Here is an 11437-nt window from a genome sequence, read left to right as displayed (position 1 = left end):
GCATTGCATCATCATGTTTTCAAAACTTGCATCTGTCCCGGTCTCCTCGTTCCATCCGTTGTCCGTTCTGAGCCCACACACACTTGCACGCGCCCACGGCACGTCCGAAATATTATTTTATAAGTGGCCAGAAAAATGTTCTCGGAATGGGTTGAAAGTTGGCGTGCGATGTTGTTATGTTGTAGGTAGGCCGCCTGCCAAGTTTCATCGCATTTGGAGTCCGTTTGACGCCCCAACGGATAACTATAGCGGCAATATAGCCGGTCTATCGTCGGACGTTTTCGGTCTCCAGAAATTGCTGCCGGGCCCTCTCTCTCTCTTCTCTCCTCTCAGCCTTGCCACAACCTACCTAGTCCATCCCCTACCCCTCTTCGCATCCGGAGCCGTCCAATGCGATCGCACGGTCCAAAAACCCCTCTTTGCATTAGTGCATCGAACCCTCGTGCACGTCCGAAACTTCCCCGGATCCGACCCAGGCAGTCGTCACCATTGTGTCCGGATCATCCCCAAACATCTACAAAACATCACTGTTTTCTTATTTGGCCTCCCTAGCCTGTTTTTCCTGATCGCCCGATTTTGATCGGAGGGACAAGATAGCCCCTAACCTAACCTACTCGCTATATATATTAGTCTAACCCGAGACCAAATCCCTAGTTTCTAGGGATCCCCCTAGCTGCCGCCGCCACTCTTCCTGTCTCCTCCTCATTGGGATCCTCCCCGATCCAAAATCCCTTCCTCATTTTCAGATCCACCCAATCCCTCCATCGATCCAACCAGCAGCTCCCCTCAAGCTCCACCTACAGCCCATCCTTCCCTGCTTCGTTCCCGGAGCCATTGGCACCGAGCTCCCCTTGCCTCGCTCGCCTCTCGTGCCGGAGACCTCTGCTCCCGCGCATCTCCGACCCTCCCCGAGCCTCCTCGCCGAAGTAGCAGCAGCCGGCAACCACCAGGTCGCCACGCCATGCCTTCTCTTCATTTACTCCCCCTGCTTCTCTCCCTCTCAACCTCTCTAATCTCTCTCGCCTCTCCCTTCTCTAGCAGGGACCCGACGCCAGGGACACTTGCGTCCCTAATCTTGTTGCGCCACCGCCTGGAGCTTCCCCGCCGGAGGCCTTCACCTCATCTGCGTCGCCGGTGTCCATCCCCGCCTGAACCTCGCGACCTCTCTGAACCCTGCGACCGCTGCATTGTCTCTACTTTGAACACGTCTCTGTCAGCAATCACAAGAGGTCGACGTGGCCCCGGAGCTCCTCTGTTGCCGTCCCCGACCTGCCTCGGTCCACCGGGAATCCATTCCCGTCCTCCTCCGTGCCGGATACGGCAAGCACCAGCCGGATCTTAAGCTGCCGCAAGCCCCGCTACCGGCCACCAAGTCCCCCGCGCCTCCTCTGCATCCAGCACCGCTCGCCTCCTCGGGCGCCCGCGCCTACCGCCGGTCGGCCATGGCCAGGTTGCCTCGCCTCCTCTCGCTCTCACTCCGGCCCTCTCTCTGTCCCTGCCTCTTGTCTGAGTTCTCCCTGCCATGGCCCTGCAGTTCCTCCCCGCCTCCAGGGCTCCGCGCTGCGCCACCGGAGACCAGCTACCGCCGCACCTGTCCCCTGCCTGGCTGCCTCGACCTACTTCTGTTCGTTTTCTTTAGAAACGCGCGGAGCGCACGCAGTCAGCGCCTCCGCTGCGCCCGTGTTGACCCGAGCCGCTGCGTCGGCGTGCCTCCCATCCACCACCTGAGGCCCAGCGGATCGGACTCCAGCCCAGCCTGCCTCTCCCACCGACCTGGGCCATAGCCCATGGTGAGCAGTCACCCAGAAACTTTGCACTGTTGGGCCGGCCTTTGTTTCGACCCATTCCTATTTTTTTCAGTTATGCGTTTTGTCTATTTTTCCAGGGAATTGCAGTTTTGCAGTTTAGCCCCTAAACTTCATGCATATCATAACTCACCAACCGTGCATCGGATGTAATTAATTTATATATGTAAAATGACTAGAATTTCATCTAGTTTCATAATATGTCTTTTTCATCCATGTTAAAAATGTTTAAAATGATGTTTGCATATATTTTCCCATATTGCCATGTAAAATGCTTTAATTCATAACTTAATAACCGTAGCTCGGTTTCTAATAAACTTTATATGTAAATGGGGTAGAATAATGTCTAGTTTAACATGGTGGCTTTACTTTGCATGTTTAATAACTCTAAAATATGGTTTAGGGAAGAACAGTACCAAATCCATAATTATGCTTATGAGGATTTTCCGGACTTGTTGCTTGTTGTTCCGGCCTCATTTAAACTTGCCTAGATAGGTAGTTTTACTTTGCTTCACCTCTTGCCATGCTTAACAACATTTAATATTGTTGGGTACATAAATGAGAGAGACCTAAATAAGTCACGTGGTGTTTCGTCATTATGCAACGGAGTTGCATATTGGGCTCCACTTAATTTGTAGTATTGTTTGTTGCACTTTGCCATGCCATGCATATTTAAACCGGACATGCATCATACTTGGTTGTGCATCATGCCATGTTTATGTGATGTTTGTTTACTATGTTGTTTGCTTCTTTCCAGTGTTTCTTCTTCGGGTTAGTTCCGATAACGTTGTGTTTGTGAAGATCCATTCGACTACGTCCGTTTGTCTTCTACATGGACTCGTTCTTCTTCCTTGCGGGATCTTAGGCAAGATGACCATACCCTCGAAATCACTTCTATCTTTGCTTGCTAGTTGCTCGCTCTATTGCTATGCCTATGCTGCGATACCTACCACTTGCTATATCATGCCTCCCATATTGCCATGTCAAGCCTCTAACCCACCTTGTCCTAGAAAATCGTTGTTTGTCTATGTTACCGCTTTGCTCAACCCCTCTTATAGCGTTGCTAGTTGCAGGTGAAGATGGAGTTTGTTCCATGTTGGGATATCACAATATCTCTTATTTTTAACTAATGCATCTATATACTTGGTAAAGGGTGGAAGGCTCGGCCTTATGCCTGGTGTTTTGTTCCACTCTTGCCGCCCTAGTTTCCGTCATACCGGTGTTATGTTCCTTGATTTTGCGTTCCTTACGCGGTTGGGTTATAATGGGAACCCCTTGACAGTTCGCCTTGAATAAAACTCCTCCAGCAAGGCCCAACCTTGGTTTAACCATTTGCCACCTAGCCTTTTTTTCTTCCCTTGGGTTTCCGGAGCACGAGGGTCATCTTTATTTTAACCCCCTCGGGCCAGTGCTCCTCTGAGTGTTGGTCCAACTTGTCAGCCACCAGTGGCCACCAGGGGCAACTCTGGGTTGGCCTACCGGAAGTTTGGACAATCCGGTGTGCCCTGAGAACGAGATATGTGCAGCTCCTATCGGGATTTGTCGGCACATTCGGGTGGCTTTGCTGGTCTTGTTTTACCATTGTCGAAATGTCTTGTAACCGGGATTCCGAGTCTGATCGTGTCTTCCTGGGAGAAGGAATATCCTTCGTTGACCGTGAGAGCTTGTGATGGGCTAAGTTGGGACACCCCTGCAGGGTTTTGAACTTTCGAAAGCCGTGCCCGCGGTTATGGGAAGATGGGAATTTGTTAATATCCGGTTGTAGAGAACTTGACACTTTACTTAATTAAAATGCATCAACCGCGTGTGTGGCCGTGATGGTCTCTTTCCGGCGGAGTTCGGGAAGTGAACACGGTGTTGGAGTTATGCTTGAATGTAAGTAGTTTCAGGATCACTTCTTGATCACTTTTAGTTCACGAACGTGCTTTGCCTTCTCTTCTCGCTCTCATTTGCGTAAGATAGCCACCATGCATGCTAGTGCTTGCTGCAGCTCCACCTCATAACTTTTCCCTACCCGTAAACTTAAATAGTATTGATCGCGAGGGTGTGAGATTGCTGAGACCCCGTGACTCACAGTTTACTTCCAAAACCAGTTGCGGGTGCCGATGATACCAGTGCAGGTGACACAACCGAGCTCAAGGAGGATCTCGATGAAGATCGTGTTCGTTGTGTTGTTTCATTTCCAGTTGATTAGTAGTGGAGCCCAGTCGGGGCGATCGGGGATCTATTGCATTGGGGTTGTCTTTCTTATTTTGGTTCCGTAGTTGGACCTTGATTGTATTCTAGATGATGTAATGCTATATTTATGTATTGTGTGAAGTGGCAATATAAGCCAACTCTGTACCTCTTTCTTATTCAGTACATGGGATGTGTAAAGATTACCCCTCTTGCGACATGCCTACAATGCGGTTATGCCTCTAAGTCGTGCTCCGATACGTGGGAGATATAGCCGCATCGTGGGTGTTACAGCCTCCTATGGATTGATAAACCTTAGCTCATCCACTTGAGGGAAATTTGCTACTGTCCTACAAACCTCTGCACTTGGAGGCCCAACAACGTCTACAAGAAGAAGGTTGTGTAGTCGACATCAAGCTCTTTTCTGGCGTCGTTGCCGGGGAGGTTAGTGCTTGAAGGTATATCTTTAGATCTTGCAATCAAATCTTTTTGTTTCTTGTTTTAGCACTAGTCTAGTTTATAAAAGGAAACTACAAAAAATATGGAATTGAGTTTGCCTCATACGCTTCATCTTTTTAATATCTTTCGTGAGTATGATGGAAAGGAAAATTGTGCGGAAGTGTTAGAAGAAGAATGCATTAAAATGTTTGGCACTAAATCTTTGAATGATGAGCATGATTGCAATGTTGTTAGTATGAACTCCTTGAATATCCATAGTACTAATGATGATTGCACTAGTTATGATGAAAATGTCTCCTATAAACATGTCAATTTTTGTGGAGTGCATTGGGTTTGCAAGTACACACCAATTAGGGAAGATAGATTTTGCAAGAAGCATAAGTACTTAGAAACTAAATTGTTGCAAGAAAGGATAGATGTTTGTGCTGAAAATTTAAATTTTCTTGGCCATACTTGTGAGCTTTGCAATGAACGTGGTCATTTAACCATCCGATGCAAATTGTTTCATGATCTAATCGTTTCCAAAAATTGTGATGATTTGATTTCTCTTGCACATCATAATGAACTTAGTTTGCTTATGGGTTACAAAGAAATGAAACGTATAACTAACTATCTTCGAGCATTTGCCCGTGATAAACTTCTTGGCTTTGATCTAGAGGAAATTTATATGTATTGTGCGGTGAATTGTATTCAAAATCCTTATATTGCCAACTACATAAAGAAAAGAAAACAAATAGAAGATGAATAGAATACTAATGAAAGGGAAGAGACTTCCCAATACCCTGCTATTATTTCTTATGATGAATCCGGTAACGAGGAGGAGCCTCCTATTCAACCAATCTCATTAATAAGGAGCTCCGAAAAGAGGATTGAACCCACACATGATGTGGTGAAGAAGAAGAAAAGAAAAAGCAAGAGAGGTAAAAAGATATCTCTCCCAAATAATGTTTCTCCTATTACCATTGTGCCTCATGAAAATATAATTGTGGAAGATAATGATACTTCTTATGATCTTGAAAATCTTTTTGGCACTTGCTTGGAAGAATATGATAATTTCTATACTATTGGTGCTATCCATACTATTAATGATGAAAGTGATTATGCTTATGATATGAAAAGGCCCAAGCTTGGGATGCTATGTTTGATGAAGATGATGTTTTTGAGAATATATTTGCTGCAATTAATGTCAGTCCCAAGCTTGGGGAGGCTATGTTTAATGAATATGATATTTGTAGTCTCCCAAGTTTTGATATGCAAATTTATTATGATGATAGCATGCCTCCTACTTATTATGATAATTATGAATGTGGATTTGGAGAGGTCATGACTTTATTTAGTGATGATTCCACTATCTTGGAAGAGGTTTCAATTGATTATGATGAGAACAAAGTTGCTACTTATGATAATTATTGTGATGATACATATGCTATAAAAAGTAGTGATGATTATATTTATAAAACTTGTCATGATTATGATTACTCTTTTTCTGAACATTAATCTTTTAATGTGGAAACAATTTATAGTATTCGAGTTTCTTATGATACTTCCACTATTCCGAATGACAAGAATCTTGCTTATGTGGAGAGTAGTAAATTTTCTATGCTTGTAGATCATGAAAAGAATGCTTTAGGTGCTGGTTATATTGTTGAATTAATTCATGATGATACTGAAAATTATTATGAGGGAGGAACTTATGCTTGTAGGAATTGCAATAATATCAAGTTTCCTCTCTATGTGCTTAAAGTTTTGAAGCTATGCTTGTTTTACCTTCCTATGCAAGTTGATTCTTGTTCCCACAAGTTGTTTTCTCACAAAATACCTATGCATAGGAAGTGGGTTAGGCCTAAATGTGACAGTCATATTCTTCATGATGCTCTCTTTATGTTTCAATTCTTATCCTTTATGTGAGCATCGTTGAAATCATCATCCCTAGCTAGGGGCGTTAAACGTTAGCGCTTGTTGGGAGGCAACCCAATTTTTATTTTAGTTCCCTTCTTTTTGTTCCTGTTTAGTAATAAATAATTCATATAGCCTCTGTTTATATGTAGTTTTTATATTTTAATTAGTGTTTGTGCCAAGTAGAACCGTTGGGAAGACTTGGGGAATGTCTTGTTGATCTTGCTGTAAAAAAATAGAAACTTTAGCGCTCACGAGAATTGCTGCCATATTTTATTGGAGAGTGATATTTGGTTAATTCTTTTTGAATATGATTAATAGATAAATTACTCACGTCCAGAAATTTATTTTTGAATTTTTGGGGTTCCAGAAGTTTGCGTTAGCTACAGATTACTATAGACTATTCTGTTTTTGACAGACTCTGTTTTTCGTGTGTTGTTTGCTTATTTTGATGAATCTCTGGCTAGTAAAAGAGTTTATAAACCATAGAGAAGTTGGAATACAGTAGTTTTAACACCAATATAAATAAATAATGAGTTCATTACAGTACCTTGAAGTTGTGTTTTGTTTTGTTTCGCTAACGGAGCTCACGAGATTTTCTACTTTAAGTTTTGTGTTGTGAAGTTTTCAAGTTTTGAGTAAAAGATTTGATGGATTATGGAAAAAGGAGTGTAAAGAGCCTAATCTTGGGGATGCCCATGGCACCCCAAGATAATCTAAGGACACCTAAAAGCCAAAGCTTGGGGATGCCCCAGAAGGCATCCCCTCTTTCGTCTTCGTTCATCGGTAACTTTACTTGGAGCTATATTTTTATTTACCACATGATATGTGTTTTGCTTGGAGCGTCAACTTATTTTGTTAGGATTTGCTTGCTGTTTGAATAAAATACAAAGATCTGAAATTATTAAATGTTAGAGAGTCTTCATATAGTTGCATAATCGTTCGACTACTCATTGATCTTCACTTATATCTTTCGGAGTAGTTTGTCATTTGCTCTAGTGCTTCACTTATATCCTTTTAGAGCTCGGTGGTGGTTTTATTTTATAGAAATAGATGAATTCTCATGCTTCATTTATATTATTTTGAGAGTCTTTTAGAACAGCATGGTAATGTGCTTTGGTTATGAATTAAGTCCTAATATGATGGGCATCCAAGAGGGATATAATAAAAACTATCATATAAAGTGCATTTAATACTATGAGAAGTTTGATACTTTATAATTGTTTTGTGATATGAAGATGGTGATATTAGAGTCATGCTAGTTGAGTAGTTGTGAATTTGAGAGATACTTGTGTTGAACTTTGTGATTCCCGTAGCATGCATGTATGGTGAACCGTTATGTGATGAAGTCGGAGCATGATTTATTTATTGATTGTCTTCCTTATGAGTGGCGGTCGGGGACGAGCGATGGTATTTTCCTACCAATCAATCCCCCTAGGAGCGTGCGCGTAGTACTTTGTTTCGGTAACTAATAGATTTTTGCAATAAGTATGTGAGTTCTTTATGACTAATGTTGAGTCCATGGATTATACGCACTCTCACCCTTCCACCATTGCTAGCCTCTCTAGTACCGCGCAACTTTCGCCGGTTCCATCAACCCACCATATATCTTCCTCAAAACAACCACCATACCTACCTATTATGGCATTTCCATAGCCATTCTGAGATATATTGCCATGCAACTTTCCACCGTTCCGTTTACTATGACACGCTCCATCATTGTCATATTGCTTTGCATGACCATGTAGTCGACATTGTATTTGTGGCAAAGCCACCGTTCATAATTCTTTCATACATGTCACTCATGAATCATTGCACATCTCGGTACACTGCCGGAGGCATTCATATAGAGTCATATTTTGTTCTAAGTATCGAGTTGTCATTCTTGAGTTGTAAGTAAATAAAAGTGTGATGATCATCATTATTAGAGCATTGTCGCAGTGAGGAAAGGATGATGGAGACTATGATTCCCCCATAAGTCGGGATGAGGCTCCAGACAAAAAAAAGGAGAGAAAAAAGAGACCATAAAAAAAGAAAAGGCCCAAATAAAAAAAATAAAAAAATTAAAAAAATTAAAAAAAATAAAAAAAATAAAAAATGAGAGAAAAAGAGAGAAGGGGCAATGCTACTATCCTTTTACCACACTTGTGCTTCAAAGTAGCACCATGATCTTCATGATAGAGATTCTCATATGTTGTCACTTTCATATACTAGTGGGAATCTTTCATTATAGAACTTGGCTTGTATATTCCAATGACGGGTTTCTTCAAAATGCCATAGGTCTTCGTGAGCAAGCGAGTTGGATGCACACCCACTAGTTTCTTTTGTTGAGCTTTCATACATTTATAGATCTAGTGCATCCGTTGCATGGCAATCCCTACTCACTCACATTGATATCTATTAATGGGAATCTCCATAGCCCGTTGATACGCCTAGTTGATGTGAGACTATCTTCTCCCTTTTTGTCTTCTCCACAACCACCATTCTATTCCACCTATAGTGCTATATCCATGGCTCACGCTCATATATTGCGTGAAGATTGAAAATGTTTGAGAACATCAAAAGTATGAAACAATTGCTTGGCTTGTCATTGGGGTTGTGCATGATTTAAATACTTTGTGTGGTGAAGATGGAGCATAGCCAGACTATATGATTTTGTAGGGATAGCTTTCTTTGGCCATGTTATTTTGAGAAGACATGATTGCTTTGTTAGTATGCTTGAAGTATTATTATTTTTATGTCAATATTAAACTTTTGTCTTGAATCTTATGGATCTAAATATTCTTGCCACAATAAAGAGAATTACATGGATAAATATGTTAGGTAGCATTCCACATCAAAAATTCTATTTTTATAATTTACGTACTCGAGGACGAGAAGGAATTAAGCTTGGGGATGCTGATACGTCTCCAACGTATCTATAATTTTTGTTTTTTACATGCTATTATATTATCTATTTTGGATGTTTATGGGCTTTATTATACACTTTTATATTATTTTTGGGACTAACCTATTAACCCAGAGCCTAGTGCTAGTTTCTATTTTTTCCTTGTTTTAGAGTATCGCAGAAAAGGAAAATCAAACGGAGTCCAATTGACCTGAAACTTCACGGAACTTATTTTTGGACCAGAAGAAGCCCACAGAGTATCGAAGATGGACCAGGAGAGTCCTGGGCTGCCCACGAGGGTGGGGGCGCGCCCACCCCCCTGGGCACGCCCCCTGCCTCGTGGACAGCCCGGAGGTCCACCGACGTACTTCTTCCTCCCATATATACCCATATACCCTAAAAACTTCGGGGATCACAATAGATCGGGAGTTCCGCCGCCAGAAGCCTCCGTAGCCACCGAAAACCAATCTAGACCCGTTCTGGCACCCTGCCGGAGGGGGGAACCCCTCACCGGTGGCCATCTTCATCATCCCGGCGCTCTCCATGACGAGGAGGGAGTAGTCCACCCTCGGGGCTGAGGGTATGTACCATTAGCTATGTGTTTGATCTCTCTCTCTCTCTCATGTTCTTGAGGTGGTACAAGCTTGATGTATCGCGAGCTTTGCTATTATAGTTGGATCTTATGATGTTTCTCCCCCCTCTACTCTCTTGTAATAGATTGAGTTTTCCCTTTGAAGTTATCTTATTGGATTGAGTCTTTAAGGATTTGAGAACACTTGATGTATGTCTTGCGTGGGATAACCGTGGTGACAATGGGTTATTCTATTATTCTCCTACGAACTCTAGGGCTGTTTGTGATGCTTATAGGAATAGCCCAACGGATTGATTGGAAAGAATAACTTTGAGGTGGTTTCGTACCCTACCATAATCTCTTCGTTTGTTCTCCGCTATTAGTGACTTTGGAGTGACTCTTTGTTGCATGTTGAGGGATAGTTATGTGATCCAATTATGTTATTATTGTTGAAGGAACTTGCACTAGTGAAAGTATGAACCCTAGGCCTTGTTTCAATGCATTGCAATACTGTTTATGCTCACTTTTATCAATAGTTACCTTGCTGTTTTTATATTTTCAGATTACAAAAACCTTTATCTACCATCCATATACCACTTGTATCACCATCTCTTCGCCGAACTAGTGCACCTATACAATTTACCATTGTATTGGGTGTGTTGGGGACACAAGAGACTCTTTGTTATTTGGTTGCAGGGTTGCTTGAGAGAGACCATCTTCATCCTACGCCTCCTAGGGATTGATAAACCTTAGTTCATCCACTTGAGGGAAATTTGCTACTGTCCTACAAACCTCTGCACTTGGAGGCCCAACAACGTCTACAAGAAGAAGGTTGTGTAGTAGACATCAGTGGCTCGGGGCTCCGATGGTGTGAGCTGCCGGAGTGGAGGCAAGGCGGCGACTGCCTTGATCCCATCCGGATCGAGTACCTGGGGCGTCGGCTGTAATTGAGGAGAAGGTGGGCGGCGGCGCTGGTTGGCCGAATCGAGGGAATCGGGAGGGATCCCGAGGGAGAAAGTAGTGGCGCTGGTTGGGTGGAACTGGCAGGGGAGATCCCGAGGGGGGATTTGGTGAAGTGGCGGCGGCGATGGGTGGATGTGACAGGAGGCCTAAAATTTAGTGTTAGGGGGCTATATATAGCATGTAGGTAAAAGGAGGGGGATTTGGATCATTGGATCGGGATCGGACGATCGATAATAAAAGGTTAGGAGAGTACAATAGAGAAACGCACATATTTTAGGGATGTTTGGGGATGATCTGAGTCCAACGGTGACAACTGCCCAGGTCGGGTTCGGGACAGCTTTCGCATGCATGCGAGGGGTTCAATGCACTGTACAAGGAAGGGTTTCGGGGCCTGGCGGTTGGTAGCTGACTGTGTAGATGGTCTAGGGAGGAAAGAGAGGGAAAGCCCGGCAACAGTTTTCGGAGACCGAAAACGTCCGACGTATGACCGGTTATACTGCCGCTATAGTTATCCGTTGGGGTGTCAAACGGACTCCGAATGCGACGAAACTTGCCAGGCGGCCTACCGAAAATATAACAACACCGCATGCCAACATTCAACCCATTCCGAGAACATTTTTCGTCCACTTATTGCTATTTCGGAGGTGCCGCGGGCGCGTGCAAGTTTGTTGATACGTCTCC

This window comes from Triticum urartu, chromosome 4A (genome assembly GCF_056163025.1).
Source record: "Triticum urartu cultivar PI428250 chromosome 4A, HENAU_Tu73, whole genome shotgun sequence".
NCBI classification, from domain to species: Eukaryota; Viridiplantae; Streptophyta; class Magnoliopsida; order Poales; family Poaceae; genus Triticum; species Triticum urartu.
Note: the sequence above shows the minus strand (reverse complement) of the source record.